At 42.6% G+C, this 16678-nt stretch overlaps 1 protein-coding gene across 4 annotated transcripts in view; it reads right to left on the bottom strand.

Moving 5' to 3' along the window:
* The window catches only part of CDKL5 (cyclin dependent kinase like 5), a 212453-nt gene extending 208184 nt beyond the window's left edge, over positions 1 to 4269 (bottom strand). For all 4 annotated transcript variants that reach the window (XM_072744254.1, XM_072744255.1, XM_025997496.2 and 1 more), the window contains exon 1: positions 3893 to 4269. The gene's annotated coding sequence lies outside the window, so the exon portion shown is untranslated. The remainder of the gene's footprint in view (positions 1 to 3892) is intronic.
* Between the last annotated feature and the right edge of the window lie 12409 nt (positions 4270 to 16678).

The following is a 16678-nucleotide window of genomic DNA, read 5'->3' as shown; positions in this document are numbered from 1 at the left end:
CGGTTTAAATGGAAGTTTTGCCTCTGTGGCAGACTAGCTGGGCAATCTGAGCAATTTTCTCTCAAAAAAAAAAAAATTTATTTTCTCTCTCTGAGCCCATTCAATCAAGTGTATAGGGAAATAAGGAAAACATCTACCTCACAGAAGTGTTGTAAGAACACACATACACACGTCTACCCATGCAAATGAATTATTTACTATAGTATCCGGTCTTCAGTAAGGCTCAATAAATAGTATGTTATAATTTAATTATTACAAAGACTGCCCAAAAGAGAGAACACTCCCAAAACTTGACCTTAATCAGAACTGTCTCCAACACAAATGTTTCTGAGAGCTTAATTCAAAATGTTGACAATTAATTTCAAAGACCTGAATGGGTAGGTCCTTTTACCCTCTTAAGTAATTTTCTATTAATTCTCAAATCTTAATTATCTAAATGTTATCAGGCTCAAGTCCTCACCCAGCTTTCACTGACAGAATTGCACCCAACTTCATATCTCAGTATTATGAAGTAAATGTACAAACTTGAGTGAGAAATGAGGCCAAACCTTTCAGTAATCCAGTCATCCATGTGCCGTTCTATATGAAGGAAACATTCTAGAAACTACCAAGAATTTAAATCCAAACACGAAAGTGATGCATTGTCAACAAAAGATTTCTAATATTGAGTTTAAGATTGAAAGTAAATTGGAAAACCCTCCCAAACAGAAAGTTTAAATTTAGTCTTTTAATTACAGTATTTTCCTAAGTTGAAATACGTGACCCAGTTGACAACATCAGATGATAAAGAACGTTTAAGATTCTATCTCCTCTTCTACCAAGGAATTTGATGTTGCAAACAAAAACAAACAAAACAACCTTTGAAATCTAAAACTATCAAATTCTGAGTAAACAGCCTTTTACTATGTAGAAAGCAACTTAATACTTAAAATTTTGCTATTCTCGTACCAAAGTTAAGGGTTACCTGAAAGATTTCCCTCATGTTTTGGGTCTGTGGATGTTGGTGGATTCTTCTAAATGCCTTATTATTGGGCATCAATTTATTACACGAGGTCTTATCCCCACATTTACTGCCAAAATAAAGTCCTTTGCTAACATACCCTCTAAAACCTAGAAGAAATGAATGAGATAACTACCAAAGTTATCAAAATGGAAAGTGGGGGGGAGGTGAACTTTTGACAGACACGCTGAAGGTTTATTTTCTTGGTTCATTTCCTTACAAATTTCCTACAGCCATACTCTTAGATATAGCTGAATTTTCTAACACAAAGTAAATGGAAACAAATCATAATGAAAGGTTAAAATTTCTGCAACAGAAGCCACTGTCATTTCCAACAATGCAACTATTGTTTAAAGAGAGTCTCACAGATTCTTGGACACAGTGGTGAAGCAAGGCTGGGGGGGCGAAGAAAGCATACTTGAAGGAATTTCTCCACCTCTGTATTTTAGTTCGTAATGGAACAATACCGCACCTTCAAAGTAGAAATACCATGTAAAATCTGGTTCTCATTAAATGACTGCCTTAGCCCCATGCAGCATATTTGGAACAGAATCCAACTGATTCGCAATCAGTCAACCTTCTATTACTCATCTATGCGAGATGGCCCTGCAATTTCCCTCAATGGGAGCCTTTTCTTCTAAAACCCCAGGGAATACTGTAGCTACCACACTCTGATTTAAAAGACTCCAAGAAAATTACAATGAAAATAATGGCAGATTTAGTCCAGGGAACTTGCATAAGTAAAAATCAAAAACCTGAGATAAAGGGTAAAATAAAAAAGCCTTCCACAAGCCACTAAATTATAAATCTGAGCAGGAAAAAAGAAATCTTCTCTGGAGAAAGAATGTCTATTTCTAATATTTTTTAATGTATCAAGTTTGGTTTTCAAAAAAATTAGGCTTAGGAAACATGCTAAATAAGCAAAACTAGAATACAAGACATACACACACACACACACACACACACACATCAAATTAATCACTGCATTATGTTTAAAAGGCAAGACAATTGAAAAAGATTTGATACTCCAGTTGAAGACCCTCCAAACTCCTCTGAAATGGTAGATTATTTAACACTCTTGGAATGATTAACTTTATTTAGCATGCCTCTTTTGGAATTCTATTATTTAATACAGCCAAACCGATTTTTTTTTCATCCTAATTAGCTTTCCTTGTACTTGTGAAATGCTCAGCATACACTGTGCTGGCAGCTTTAGTTCTGCAGCTTCTTTCTTCTGGCTCCTTCCCCCCTCACCCAATCCCCCCCCACACGCCCCCCCCCCCAAAAAAAAGATTTCCTTCCCAAATGTTCTCTTCTCTGCATTTGTCAACAGAAACACCCACTGGTGGTGTCAAACTGGTAATACCGCTGCAGGCTTCCTTACTCCTGTTCCAGTGTGAACGGCCAACAATGCTTAAACCTAAAATAGTACTTTTAATAAGGAAATTAAAAGAACTGCTAAGGTATTCAAGTACCATGTTCTCAAAAAGAGGCATACGTTTTTAAAAAATGTATTATTAATGGACCCTAACTGGGTTGCTAAATATAAGATTATACTACCCTCCCTTCAACAGTAAACACACAAGTAAACACCGTTCTTCACATTTTACGAATATTTTAAAACACTTAAAAACAAATCTACATCTAAATGTTATTCACATACAATTCCGAATAGCCTCCGTAAAGATGCCTTTTTGCAACCCTACAGCAAGAAAGGAACACACTGGAAATGTTACCTAAAACGATAATCCTATTTCATACATATTTATGTCTCCCGTTTTCGTCAAATGCTCTCAGACAAATTAATTTGTGTAATCTCGTATATTAACTACATAACCATTAACGTCCAAACAAACCTAATTCAGATTCACGGGAAGAAATTATTCTGTCTGCAATACTTTCTAAAATCAGCCTAAATTTCAGGCAATTAAAATAGATGGTGTTAACAGAACACTGATCTGCAACTACTTAAATAACACAGCATCCGTCTAATCTCACTGTGGAGATACTAAGGTCAGGCTTTTCTTATTCAGGCATCTGTGCTTTAACACTCAAGTGAAGCGAAGAAGAAAAAAAAAAAAAAGAAACCTCAAGGAAGATCTGCCTTTACAGAGAAATACGTTCAGGTTATTTTTTCCCTCAACGTGGGCTTAAAACGTGTCAGTGCGAGCAGGACCTGTTCGTTCGGCAATGGTTCCAAACCTCAGGATTTAATTTCTACGAGGGTCCAAAGGGTACGAAGGTCTGGGAAGGGGCCAATTTCTGCTTCTCCCCACTATGCCAGTCGTGAACTTCACAGCAACGCCTGAAACTTGTTGGGAGGAGGCTGCAAGAGATGCGGGGCCAGCGGTGGGTCGCTCTCGCAGCCTCGCGGGCAGCCAAGGTCAGTCAGCAGGGCCGGGACTCCGGCCCCGGCTCGCAGCCCCCGGGAGGTCGCCGACTCCCTCGGAACTCGGGCCGGGGGCTCGGGCGCACAGGCTCCTCCTCGGCGCCGGCGGCAAGGGGCTTCCCTCGCCGCAAGCCCGGGGGAGCTCGCGCCGCGGGGGCGGCGGGGCGGGGACGCCGCAGACCCGCTGCCGAGGGGAGCCCCGCCGGGCTGCCTCGACCCGCCGCCCCTCCTCACATCCTCCCGTCTCCCCGCGCCCCAAAATCCGGCCCCAACCTCTCGCCGGGGAAGCCCTTCCAGTGGCGCAACGGGGCGCTGAGGAAGGGCCACTCCAGGCTGGGGCACCCTCGCCGCGTCGCCCCGTTCTGGGGGGACCTGCGCCGCCGCCCCTTCTCAGTCTGCCCGGGGAGACCGGGTGGGTCCCCTCTCTCCGGAGAAGCTGCATGGAGCGGAATCGACGTGGGGGCAGAAGGGCTTGAGGGGCGGGTGGCGGCGCAGCTACTCACCCCGCTGAGTCCCCCACCTCCAGCCGGGGACCCCACAGCTCCTGAGGCCGCCGTCGCCGCTTTACCTTTCCCAGTGGCAGGGACAACTAATGGAAACCTCCGGCCCCGCCCTCTCGCAGAGGCGAACGCGCAGCCTAATTTGCTAACTGGCCCGCCCCGGCCGTCCCACTCGGGCCAATGGAGAAGCTTCGAAGACCCCGCCAGGTCCCGCCTCCGCCCCGCCCACTTCTGGTAGAGACCAATGAGGAAAGAGCGCTCGTCCTCGAGTTCGGACCCGCGCGCCCCGCCCGCGCCGCTCGTGCTCGGACCCCAGGAACCTAAGAACGCTGGTTCCTTGTATAAGCTCGCCTGCGCGCGCACGCGCGCGCCGCATCTCCTCGCGGGCCAGGTTTGGTTGCCCAGCCAAGCCCTTAGCACCCTGGGCTGGGTGGCCGGGAGGGGCGGGGCCCGAGCCTGGAGCGGTCGGGAGGAGGGGGTCAGGGGGAGGAGGGCGGGGGTAAGGGGGGAGGGGCGGGGGAGATCGTGACTAAGAAGGGGCTGGCTGCGGGGGTGGAGGGCCGGCGGGGCCCGGGAATCCGCCTCTCACTGCGGAAAAAAAGGGGAATCCTGCCTGCGGCGCAGCGATCCTGGCCACCCTCCAGAGCGACACGTGCGGGGGGGCAGAAGGGTCGTGGAAGAAGGGGGAGAACGCGTTTAGGGGACGAGCCAAGGAACTGCTTGGAAATAAAGGACAGAGGACAGTTTATCTCTGTCTTTGGTAAAAATGATATCGTATCGAAGTCTATTGCAGCTGCTGCCCAACTGTTGCAGCTGTGCGTGCACACATACAGTCACATATACACACATTCACACGTACACTCATCCATCAGCCTACGATCCCTTGGGTGAATTAGGAGCAAAGAACTAGTAGCCTGAGGATTCCTTACACAGCAGCTGGATGCATGCAAAAAGGCTGTTGCAGCAGAGGCATCAACCCACAGCTCTGCTTTGGTCCAATGCTCCACCACACAAGATTCCCCAGCTGGCAATGAAGTCATCCCCGACCGGTAGAAATGTAAAGATCTTCATACCTACCAACAATCAGGTTTCCAAAGAGGATGAAGAGGTGATGAAATGGAAGGAGATACATTTCCAATGCCACTTTTTGAAAATTAAGAAAAATAATCTTGTTTAAAGGCATTGTGGGCAAATCTATGTAAAGCTGCAAAATAATTTCCACGTAAAGCGAAGAGGAAAAATGGGTTTCTTTCTGGTTTAGGAAAAGCGCAGAAAACAAGCATTGTATGAGGTCATAGCAGCCACCAAATGAGAAATAAGCAGTACTGTACAGCAATGGGAAATAGATATCTTGGATTAAATCCACTTAATCTATTCCTGTCGTGAATCTGGTAACAATATGTAACGAGATGCTGTGTTTGGCCACTTGGTGCCAAGCCACTAGGGTTTTCTTTCTCATAGCATGGTGAATATTTGATGAGGAAAGAAGGTGCCTGCTTTCTCTTCAGCTTTTCAGGAAGCAGATTAGAAAATTTTTCAGGTAGGAACCGTGAATTAGCAGTGAGGGAAAATGGAGTCAGAGCCAACAGCAGATCTTTGCAGAGTCTCCTGCCTTCTCCAGATGCAAAGTAACAGTGCTCTGACCTCCAGCTTCACCCACGTGGAGCCAGAATTCCCGGGCCAATCATGCCATTTTCATCCCTGCGTGTTAGCGCCTTCGTGCCAGGAATTGCAGCAGCATTACTTCTGAATCAAATGAAGAATGGTTTCTCTGTATAGACGGAGAAAAACCAATAACTGGATATTCACTGATAGGTCCAATTTAGTTTTAAATAGTAATACTAGATGTATTATAATGTGCCATCCCATATATAACTATGGCCTTCCACTTAGGGACATTTACTTTGATCCGGTTCTGAAGAGTTGGTGAAGGGTTTCTTAGAACCACATCCAGTTCTGCTAATTGCAATATTGATCAAAAGCATATATTTTCTAGGTCAATAAGAGTTAAAAAAGTACCACTCTGGGCAGCCCCGATGGCTCAGCGGTTTAGCGCCTGCCTTCAGCCCAGGGTGTGATCCTGGAGACCCAGAATTGAGTCCCACGTTGGGCTCCCTGCATGGAGCCTGCTTCTCCCTCTGCCTGTGTCTCTGCCTCTCTCTCTGTCTCTCATGAATAAATAAATAAAATCTTTAAAAAAATAAAAATAAAAATAAATAAAAAGTCCCACTCTGCCATTTAACTGAGCTCTTTTCTTATGTAGAAAGAACACTAATACTTAACCACTGAATGAATGCCTGCTATGTGCCAAGAATTTTACATACATTTAGAGCTGCCAGATAAAATACAGGAGGCCTGTTAAATTTGAATTTCAGATAAGCAACAAGTAATTTTATAGTGTAAGTATATATTTTTATCCTGGATACATGTGGGACAAGGGTAGAAAACTAAATAAGCTTTCTAATCATTGTCCAAAAAAACATTTTTGAAATTGCCCCCTCTGGGCCCAGACCTCATAACAAAAGCAGGATCTGGGAGAAAAGCTTAAGAACCAAATCAATGTGAAAAAATAAAAAAGAACCAAATCAATGCATCCCTGTGTAGTGTTTGTAGAAAGAGGTGCACATACTTAAACTAAAAAATGTTTTGCTTTTTATCTGAAATTCAAATTTAACTGGGAATCCTGTATTTTTATTTGCTAAATCTGGCAACCCTACATATGTTATCTCTGAGGCTCATGATTCTCTGAAATATTTTCTGTCAGGTCACATTTTTCTAGATGAAGCAATGACTTCAGAGGCTCCCCAGCATCTATTCATTCCATCCTCCTAATACTACGGCAACTGTGTTGAGGTATCCACACTCCCAGGGTGGTGGGTACTTATTAGTCAATCAATGACTAAGGCCCAATCAGACTAAAGGAAAGGAATTAACATCCTATGATTTGAGGGAAAAGTTTTTCCCTTCTATCCTGCTGGATGAACAAGGAAGCAGATACCTGGGTTCCCTCCGGCAGCCATTTTGTGTTTAGAGGAAAACCAAACTTAGGTTAAAGCCTGTACACTACATAAGGCAGAGTTGAAAAACAGAAAGAAAAAAACAAACAAAAAAACCGCTGTGTTCTCGATGACAACACTGAGTTGCTTAATTAAATAAATGCAAATGCCTTTGCCTTGCACTTAAGACAGTTTGAGTCAAAGTTTCTATTAGATGCCTCAAAAGTGTCCCACTACAGAGTGTGTACTACTCATTATGGGTCTCAATAATAAATGAATAAGTAGCCATCAAGATGTAAGACATCTTTGGGGGATCCCTGGGTGGCTCAGCGGTTTGGCACCTGCCTTTGGCCCAGGGTGTGATCCTGGAGTCCTGGGATCGAATTCTGCGTCGGGGTCCTGGCATGGAGCCTGCTTCTCCCTCCTCCTGTGTCTCTGTCTCTCTCTCTATCATAAATAAATAAATAAATTTATATTAAAAAAAAAAGATGTAAGACATCTTTGTCCTGGATACATGTAGGACAGGTCTGGAAGACTAAATAAGCCTTTTAATCATGGTCAAAAAGCATTTATGATGATACTTACCTGGCAGGGAAGATACCATGATCACGAGGGTGGTTCTCACAGGGCGAGTCTCGTCCACTACACTCAGGTCATTCTGACCACTGCAGGTTCCCCAAACATGGGAAACTCAACCCCAACTTCTGTTGGCAGGGGACTACAGGCCCTGTGGTAGTGGTGGGCGGCGGGGTGCAAAGCATATATGAAATGCCTGTTTGGCTTAGACCTCATAATGCAATCAAGATCTAGGAGAAAAGCGTAAGAGTCAAATCAACGGGTAAATTTGTAGTGTTTGTAGGAAGAGGTGAACATTAGTTATTCCTTGGCCCCGCTCAGAGCTTAAATCAGACTGTCAGATCTTACATGTTTTCATTTAAAGTTCATGCCATTTGGGAAAATGTCATTTTAGAAATGCGAGTCCAGTACCTCATTTTAAACTATTAAAACCTCTATCCCTATCCTCCAGGCACTAAGTTTAACCGCAAACAGTGTGGAAAGAACAGAAATGTCAGCATCAAAAGACCCAAGAGGGAAAACCACACCAGAATAGAATACCATATGAAAGTGGATGGTTTGCAAGACAATGTAGTTTAGTAGCTAAAACCAAAGACCTGGAAACCAGATTGCCTGCATTCAAATGCCAGCTCTAGTTGCGTCCTTAGGCAAATTGTTCAACTGCTCTGTGCCTCAGTTTCTTCCTCTGTAAAATGGGAAGATGACAATAATAGTTCTCACCCGATAGGTCTGGGTGAGTGACTATTTGTGAAATGCTTAGCAGAGCACCGGCCCATGGTAAAGATTTTTTTTTTTTTAATTTTTATTTATTTATTTATGATAGTCACAGAGAGAGAGAGAGAGGCAGAGGGAGAAGCAGGCTCCATGCACCGGGAGCCCGACGTGGGATTCGATCCCGGGTCTCCAGGATCGCGCCCTGGGCCAAAGGCAGGCGCCAAACCGCTGTGCCACCCAGGGATCCCCCATGGTAAAGATTTTACAAGGATTAGCTGTTAGTGAGCAGGGCTCAATTCCGTGGGGTATAAACATGAAGCAGTTTATTTTTCTCCAATGACTACTTTGAACCACGTATTTTTTTTTTGAACCATGTATTTTTTTAATGTGTAAGTGACATATAGTATCCCATTAGTTTCAGGGGTACATCATAGTGATTTGATATTTTTACATTGTGAAATGATCACCCCCAATAAGTCTAGTTACCATCTGTCACCATATGGTTATAACAATATTACTGACTGTGATATATATATATCTCATATGTATATATATATATATATATTTCATGTGCTGTACTTGACATCCCCACTTATTTATTTTATAACTGGAAATTTGTACCTCTTAATCCCCTTCACCTATTTCACCCAAAAACCATGCTTTTATGGCAAATTTGCCCTTTGTGTCCCTTCACATCTTAGACAGTTTTTCTAACATTTAGGTCTTTTTCAGCTATTAAAAATCAATCCAGTTTAAAACTCGAATGTTACCTTTTCGTTAAATCTCATTTCTCCTACTTGCTTCCCACTGTCATCACCTGCCAGGCTTGTGGCTCAAGGCACCTGAAGTGACAAAGGGGTTGGTCAGCCCTTTCACTTCTACTCCAGTTCCTTGGAGAGCAAGGTCGGTTCCCTCACCAAACCCAACTTCCCTGACCACAGGGGTTTTGGGAGGAGGTAGACGGGAGAAGGGACCATCAACTCTTCTGTTAAAAACCTATGAACATCGCACCCACTTCCCTATGCACTTCTCCCCACCACTTCATCTTGGCTGTAGTTGACCTCTGGGTAGAGGGCATCTGAATGACAGGTGTAAAATCTTCCTTCCTGCTCCCATCCCAGAGCCACCACCCACAGCGCGTAGCTGTCATTTCTCCAACAGAAGCCCCCCTAAGTGGACGAAACAGGAAAAATCTCTCCCAAGATACTTCACCCATTTGTCAACAACACACCGAAAACAAGCCAGAATCTCCGCAGGTTAACTCAATATAACTAGAGTTCCAATAACTCAAAGAACCACTCTGGCATCCTGAAAGAATATTTCTGTGTTTACTGCCTGGATCTGAATAACGGTTTCACCGGTTCGAATAGTGTGTGATCTTGAAGTTACTCTCTCTGTGTCTTTGTCTCCTCATCTGGAGTAGGAGAATAATAATGAGTTGTTGTGAAGATTAATGTGGGGTTAGAGGAGTTAAAGCGTGTAAGGTGCTTAAAGCAGTGCTGACACAAAGAAACTGATGGATAAATGCTAATTGCTATTTATTTTTATTTTTTTAGATTGTTTATTTATTTATTCATGAGAGAGAGGCAGAGACATAGGCAGAGGGAGAAGCAGGCTCCCTGCAAGGGGCCCAATGTGAGACTCCATCCCAGACCCCAGGATCACGCCCTGAGCCAAAGGCAGATGCTCAACCACTGAGTCACCCAGGTGTCCCACATTATCTCTTTTAATCCCGACATTGACCCTATGAATGATGTCTTAGTTTGAGTTTCCCCAAAAGTAGACCTTAAGACAATAATGCAAGTGTAAGTAGTGTTATTTGAGACTCGATCCCAAGAAACACCAGAAGATGAGTGGGCTAGTGAGACAGGGAGGAGAAGGAAGCCAATAATAGGTGTGTTAGCAAAGCACTTACCACTGTGGGCGACTGGAGCTCAGCAGGATTTGCTGGGGACCGCTGGGAGAAGATGTAGAGCTTTCACCCCTTCGAGTAAGCTGGGGTGTTTCTCCACCATATTGAAAGCTCTTCTAGGCTTTAACTCCCCAGCATTTCTAGTTCTCCTTATGTGTAGGCAGAGTGTGCTCCCTCAGCCTGGGAAAAACCCTTTGGGAAGAGAATCCTAAGTGATCGCAATAAGCAGCCTTGGGCAGGTGAAAGTGAGTGCCACAGAGACACAGCTGGTACCCCAACAGTATGACCCCCAGCAAAGAGTATCATTATGCCCATTTTACCGCTCTGGCAGGCTACCAAACCCACTATTATGCCCATTTTACAGAACATGTTTTTCAGAATTGTAGTCATCTTAAGAATGTATACTCCAACCAGGAGAAATAGGGGAGAACAATCTGGGCTCCACATTTGATGAGAGATCTTCTTCAAAAGATTTATTTTTTTAAAGATTTTTTATTTATTTATTCATAGAGATGCAGAGAGAGAGAGAGGCAGAGACACAGGCAGAGGGAGAAGCAGGCTCCATGCAGAGAGCCCGACGTGGGACTTGATCCAAGGTCTCCAGGATCACGCCCTGGGCTGCGGGCGGCGCTAAACCGCTGCACCACCAGGGCTGCCCTCTTCAAAAGATTTAAACCATCAAGGAAGAAGCCTGAAATTTGTCTACTTCGAGGATCCTCTGAGATAATAGTTACAACTAGAAGCCTTCCCCAGACCACTGCCCCTTCCCTGCTCCATTTTCAATCCCTTAGGGCGGCTGTGAATTCCTTGGTCTACCTTTAGTCTAGCCTGCCCAAATCATCTGAGATCAATGGTATCCAGGGAGCTGGAGTGGGGCAGTGCTAATAGATGTTGTTACTGATGTAGAAGGGCTTTTTATTTCGAGAGGAATATCTAATAAGATAATAGAGATGTGCTGTCTTTGGCTTTGTAAGAAAAGAGCCAGCTAATTTATAGATAGCAACAGGAAAATAGTGAAAAATAGTTCTATATATTCCAAACCTGATGATTTTAGGCATAAAGGCAGTTCCCAATATCCAATTCCCTTTCTTCTCTAACACAAGGCACAAAATTATGAAAGAGACTTAAAGCCAGAGGAGTATGTCACAAACACTGGTTGCCTCAGATACCTCTTTCTATGGAACATTCATAACTCTACACAACTTTTAGATATCAATAAATCATTTTTTCATATGTTAGTCTCTTAATCCAGATGAAACCATATTTCCCTAGCCAAACAGCAGTCTATTCATCTTCCTTTATTTTATTTTTTAATATTTTATTTATTCATGAGCGACAGAGAGAGAGAGGCAGAGACATAGGCAGAGGGAGAAGCAGGCTCCATTCAAGGAGCCCAATGTGGGACTCAATCCTGGGACTCTGGGATCACACCCTGGGCCGAAGGCAGACGCTCAACCTCTGAGCCACCCAGAGGTTGGCTCCCTTCATCTTCCAGGCGTCCCTTCATCTTCCTTTAGAAATGGTATTAATCAAGGGTGCCTGGGTGGCTTGGTCAGTTAGGCATCCAACTCTTGGTTTCAGCTTGGGTCATGATCTCAAGGTCATGAGATTGAGCCTGGTGTTGGGCTTCATGCTGACTGTAGAGCCTGCTTGGGATTCTCTCTCTCCCTGTGCCCCTCCCCTGCATGCACACTCTCGAAAGAAAGAAAGAAAGAAAGAAAGAAAGAAAGAAAGAAAGAAAGAATATTAATCAACATTTATCGAGTGCTTACTTTGTACCAGGCATTGTGCTGAGCATTTTGCATGTATTACCTCATTTAATTCTCTCGATATTTATATGAAGTTGTGTCAGGGGTTTAAGGTACCCCCACAAATTTCCCCCCCTACTACTCCCTTTAAAACATAAAGCTAAATTCCCCCTTCCTTTGTGTGTGGACTACACTTAGTCACTCCTAACAAATAAAATATGGCAGAAGTGATGGTCATAGAGGGTCATGACCTGAGATTAAGCCATAAAAGGTTTTGCAGCTTCTTCCTCGTTCCTTTGGATCACTTGCTATGGGGAAAGCCACCTACAGGTTGTGGAGATACTCTCAAGACTCCCTATGGAAAGAACATGGGGTGAGGGAACTGAATGAAGCCTCCTATCAACAGCCAGGGAGAAACTGCCAGCAGCCATGGGAGTGCATCATCTTGAAAGCAGTTCCTCCAGCCCCAGTCAAGCCTTCAGGTAAGTGCAACCTCGTGTGAGATCCTGAGCCAGAACAAGCCAGCTAAGCCATTCCTGAATTCCTGACCCACAGAAACTATGTGATGACAAATGTTTCTTGTTTTAAGCCACTAAATGTTGGATTAATTGGTTGTGAAGCAATGAGTAGCTAATGCAAGTGGATCCCATCTCCACTTTATAGACAAGGCTTTCATAACTTGGCCAAGCTTCCTTAGTCAGTAAGCGGTGGAACCACTATGTGGACAAGGTGACTGACTCCAGAAGCCTAATCCTTATCCTCTAAGCTTTACCCTCTCAGCAATAGAAACCATTTCTGTAACCGTGCTATGTGCCAGGAACTTTCCTTATACTGTCTCATTTACACCCACAGCAGTTCCACAGGAAAGATTTTTTTCCCTGCTTTTCAAAGACATTCAGGCCAAAGTTACCATCTTCTCATGGGAATTGATTGATAAGGATGTGCATGAAGCTATGCAAGGGAGGAAACATTGTTGTCCACCTCATTTTTGTCCTTTGCTTACTTGCTTAGCTCGAATGTGAGGCGACTTGATAAGCACCTTACTAATATCCTCCCTCAAAAGGTTTTGAAAGTTTAAAATGACTACAAACAATGCCCTTTCCTTGAATATATGCAGATAGACTGAGATGTAGTATACAGTATATATATTATTTATCTCAAGATTTTAATTAAAAATGGAAAAATTAAAAACACACACGGCATTTAATTTATAAAGAAAACAAATGAGTTTGTAGAGTCTAAGTATTAAAAAGTAATAAAATGGCTGTGCCTTTCATTTCCTAGGTTTAATATCAGACCTGATTCAATGCAATTTTACAGGCTTCTTATAAGGTACCTTGAAATTCTGGGCTAGTTATATAAAAACACACAGTGAAAAACATATTGATCTTGCTTCTTTTCAGATCCATAAAACAATTCTCACTCTCTTAAAATGTTCTAATACAATAATGAGTCATTAGCAAACATTGCTCTTTGGTGTATAATTTTATTCGATATCTACATGACATAAAGCAGAGACTGGGTCAAGAGCAATAGCTACTGTCCTTGGAAAAGTGGGAAAAAATCTTCCAACAGGCTTCAATTATCCAGTTTTGTCACCTGTGTTGATCGGTGTACCGTATTAATGGCTTTGCATTGAAAATAAACATTATGTCTTATTCATTTTTGTTTTGCCAATGCCCAGGACAAGACCTGATGCTCAATAAGCATTTGCTCAATGAATGAATGAAATCAGTGAACTGGTCAATGAGTTCCCACATCATTTTGTGCCATGTTGATGCACAATAGAGGAAAATTAACAATTTAGACAATTACCTGAAGAACAAAAGGATGAACACAAAAGTGGCTAGGTAAATTGAGGCTATAGCATTTGGAGGAGGCAGGTTGGAACAAAAAAGTGTAGACACTGTGAAGTGAACCTGATCTACTTGTACAATTGTCTCAAGTATTGATTTCGTTTCTCTAAAAGAAATTCTTAACCAGCTTTACAGATATAAATCCAATATGGTTTCCAACATGCTTAAGGAAATAAAAAGATACAATGAAAAGAAAATGAAAAATGATAGCCTTTTCGCTATCAAGGAACACAATTATTCAGTTCAAAATGTGTAAGTTTTTATTACATTCTCAAGCAAAAGCAAAGATATGATCTGAAGCACATTAAATAATATGCATCACAGAACACAATCTTTACAGAGTTTGTTTCTCCAGCAACTTCTCCACTAAATTCTCATAGATTTCATTTTTAATACAATGACAAAAGATCAAGCCCACCTGATTTTCTATATTTGTCAAATACAAGATTGAAATAAAAAGAAAGCTGTCCACATTTTTAAACAGAACTCAAAACATGCCTGCTAATGACTGTAAGTTACTTTGTAATGTATAAAAAAGCAAGATGGATTTGTGGAGGAATAGAAGGATGGATGAATGGATAGATAGGAGATAAAGCAAATAAAATAAAATGCTAATATAGAATCTGGGTGGTAGGTATGTGGATGTTCACCATGCATTTCTTTCAATTTTTAGTATTTTGAACATTTTGATAAAAATGTCAGGGAAGGAGCGCCTGGGTGGCTCAGTTGGTTAAGCGTCTGACTCTTGGTTTTGGCTGAGGTGGTGATCCCAGGGTCCTGGGGTCAAGCCCCGCATTGGGCTTTGTTCTGGCAGAGTCTGCTTGTCTCTCTCTTTCTCTCTCTCTCTCTCCTCTAATAAATAAATAAAATCCTAAAATAAAATGTCAGGAAAAATGCTACTTTGATGGAAATATGTATGTTGCTTTATGATTTTGTTCAGGATTTCACTCAAAGTTATGACTGAATCACTGCTAACTGGCCTTAGTATTCCAGCTTAACTAGGACCAGTTACAAACACACACACACACACACACGACATAAATCATTAACTTGCATTGCCATGATAACCCCAAAATAGAGACCACTTATTATTGTACATGTCTGTAGGATTTTTAGCTAAATCCACCATCACCCGCACCACAGAACCTTCCAAAAATTGACTTAAAGCTGCCCCAGGCTATCTATCTATCTATCATCTATCTATCTATCTATCTATCTATCTATCCCTTCTCATTTATTTTATTTCTTATATTTAGGGCTATGCCTACCTATGTTACTCTCTTCTTCAAACTAGGTAGAAGTAAGAATTATATGGAAGTATATGGATATATATATATATATATATATATATATATATATATATATAGAAGAATAAACCTAGCTGGATACACCCCTATCCTAGAAGTTGCTCAGCATATGCCTTCCGTGTACCAGAAAATCAATCTTCCACGTAAAAGGTATTTTATAGAATGGTAGTTTCTGAGGGGCACCTGGATGGCTCAGTCGGTAGAGCATGTGACTCTTAATCTGGGGCTGTGAGTTCAAGTCTCATCCTGGGTATAGACTTTAAAAAAAAAAAAAAAAGAATGTTAGCTTCTGAGCTATTACAGCTACCAAGACTAGAGGGGGCAGTTGGAAAAAAAATCATAAAAACAAATAGCACTCAGCTGGCTTAGCTGGTAGAATGTGCAACTCTTGATCTCAGGGTTGGAGGTTTGAGCCCCAAGCTGGGTGTAGAGATTACTCAAAAATAAAATCTCCAAAAAAAAAAAGACAAATAGAAAAAACAATTTTTTTAAAGACTTTATTTATTCATAGAGACACACACAGAGAGAGAGAGAGAGAGAGAGAGAGAGGCAGAGACACAGGCAGAGGGAGAAGCAGGCTCCGTGCAGAGAGCCTGACGTGGGACTTGATCCAGGGTCTCCAGGATCATACCCTGGGCTGCAGGCAGCGCTAAACCGCTGTGCCACTGGGGCTGCCCAAAAAAAAATTTTAAATGTGGGAAATTGGGGGTATGACAGAGGATCATAAATAATCCCTAGAGCAAACTGTATTTTCCAAAGGTGGCTGCAACAATACCTCTCATCCCACATGTCCTTCTTACAATGTAACTTTGACACTCTTCCCATAGAGAAGGTGGGGGGGGGTCTATGTCCCCTCCCCTTGAATCTTGGCTGGCTTATAATTGTGATGAAAATGACATTGTGTGATTTCCAAGGCCAGGTTAAAAAAGGCAATATAGCTTCTGCTCGGTTCTTTTGGGGAGTTCATTGTTTTTATGGAGCTACACTGTGTGAGAAAGCCCAGACATGCTACCGAGATGGAAGGAACTAACACCCAGTTTCAGCATACCATGTATGTGAATGAGTCACCTTTGGAAGTGTACCCTCCGGCCCTAGTGGCTCTTCAGCCATCCCAGTTGATTCTGCCTGAAATAGAGACAAGCAGTCCACACCAAGCCCTACTCAAATTGAGATTTATAATCAAAATAAATAATCGGAAGCCACTGCATCTACAGGTAGTCATGCAGCAATAAGAGGCAGAGATTGCAACCAACTGATACCTATCAATAATCCAACTATTTTACTTAAACCAATTTTGGTAGTCTCTCACATATGAAACCTTTTTTTCATGAAAATTACTAGCAAATGGCCAGGTTGGCTTGAGTTCATCCATCCAACAAAGATTAATGAGAGCCTATGATATAGAAAACACTGTACTTATCACAGTGGGGATATATAAATGAAGCAGCCAATCATCATAAGCTATATTTTCCTTATTATTTCTCCTCCAAACTGCTAATAAACACGAACATAATCAAAAAGCAATTGTGAGGGCAGTCCCAGTGGCCCAGCGGTTTAGCGCTGCCTTCAACCCAGGGCGTGATCCTAGAGACCCGGGATCAAGTCCCACATCAGGCTCCCTGCTTGGCGCCTGCTTCTCCCTCTGCCTGTGTCTCTGCCTCTCTCTCTCTCTCTCTCTCT

The sequence above is a fragment of the Vulpes vulpes genome, chromosome X (assembly GCF_048418805.1).
Source record: "Vulpes vulpes isolate BD-2025 chromosome X, VulVul3, whole genome shotgun sequence".
Lineage (NCBI taxonomy): Eukaryota > Metazoa > Chordata > Mammalia > Carnivora > Canidae > Vulpes > Vulpes vulpes.
This window is presented reverse-complemented; position numbering and strand designations above follow the sequence as displayed.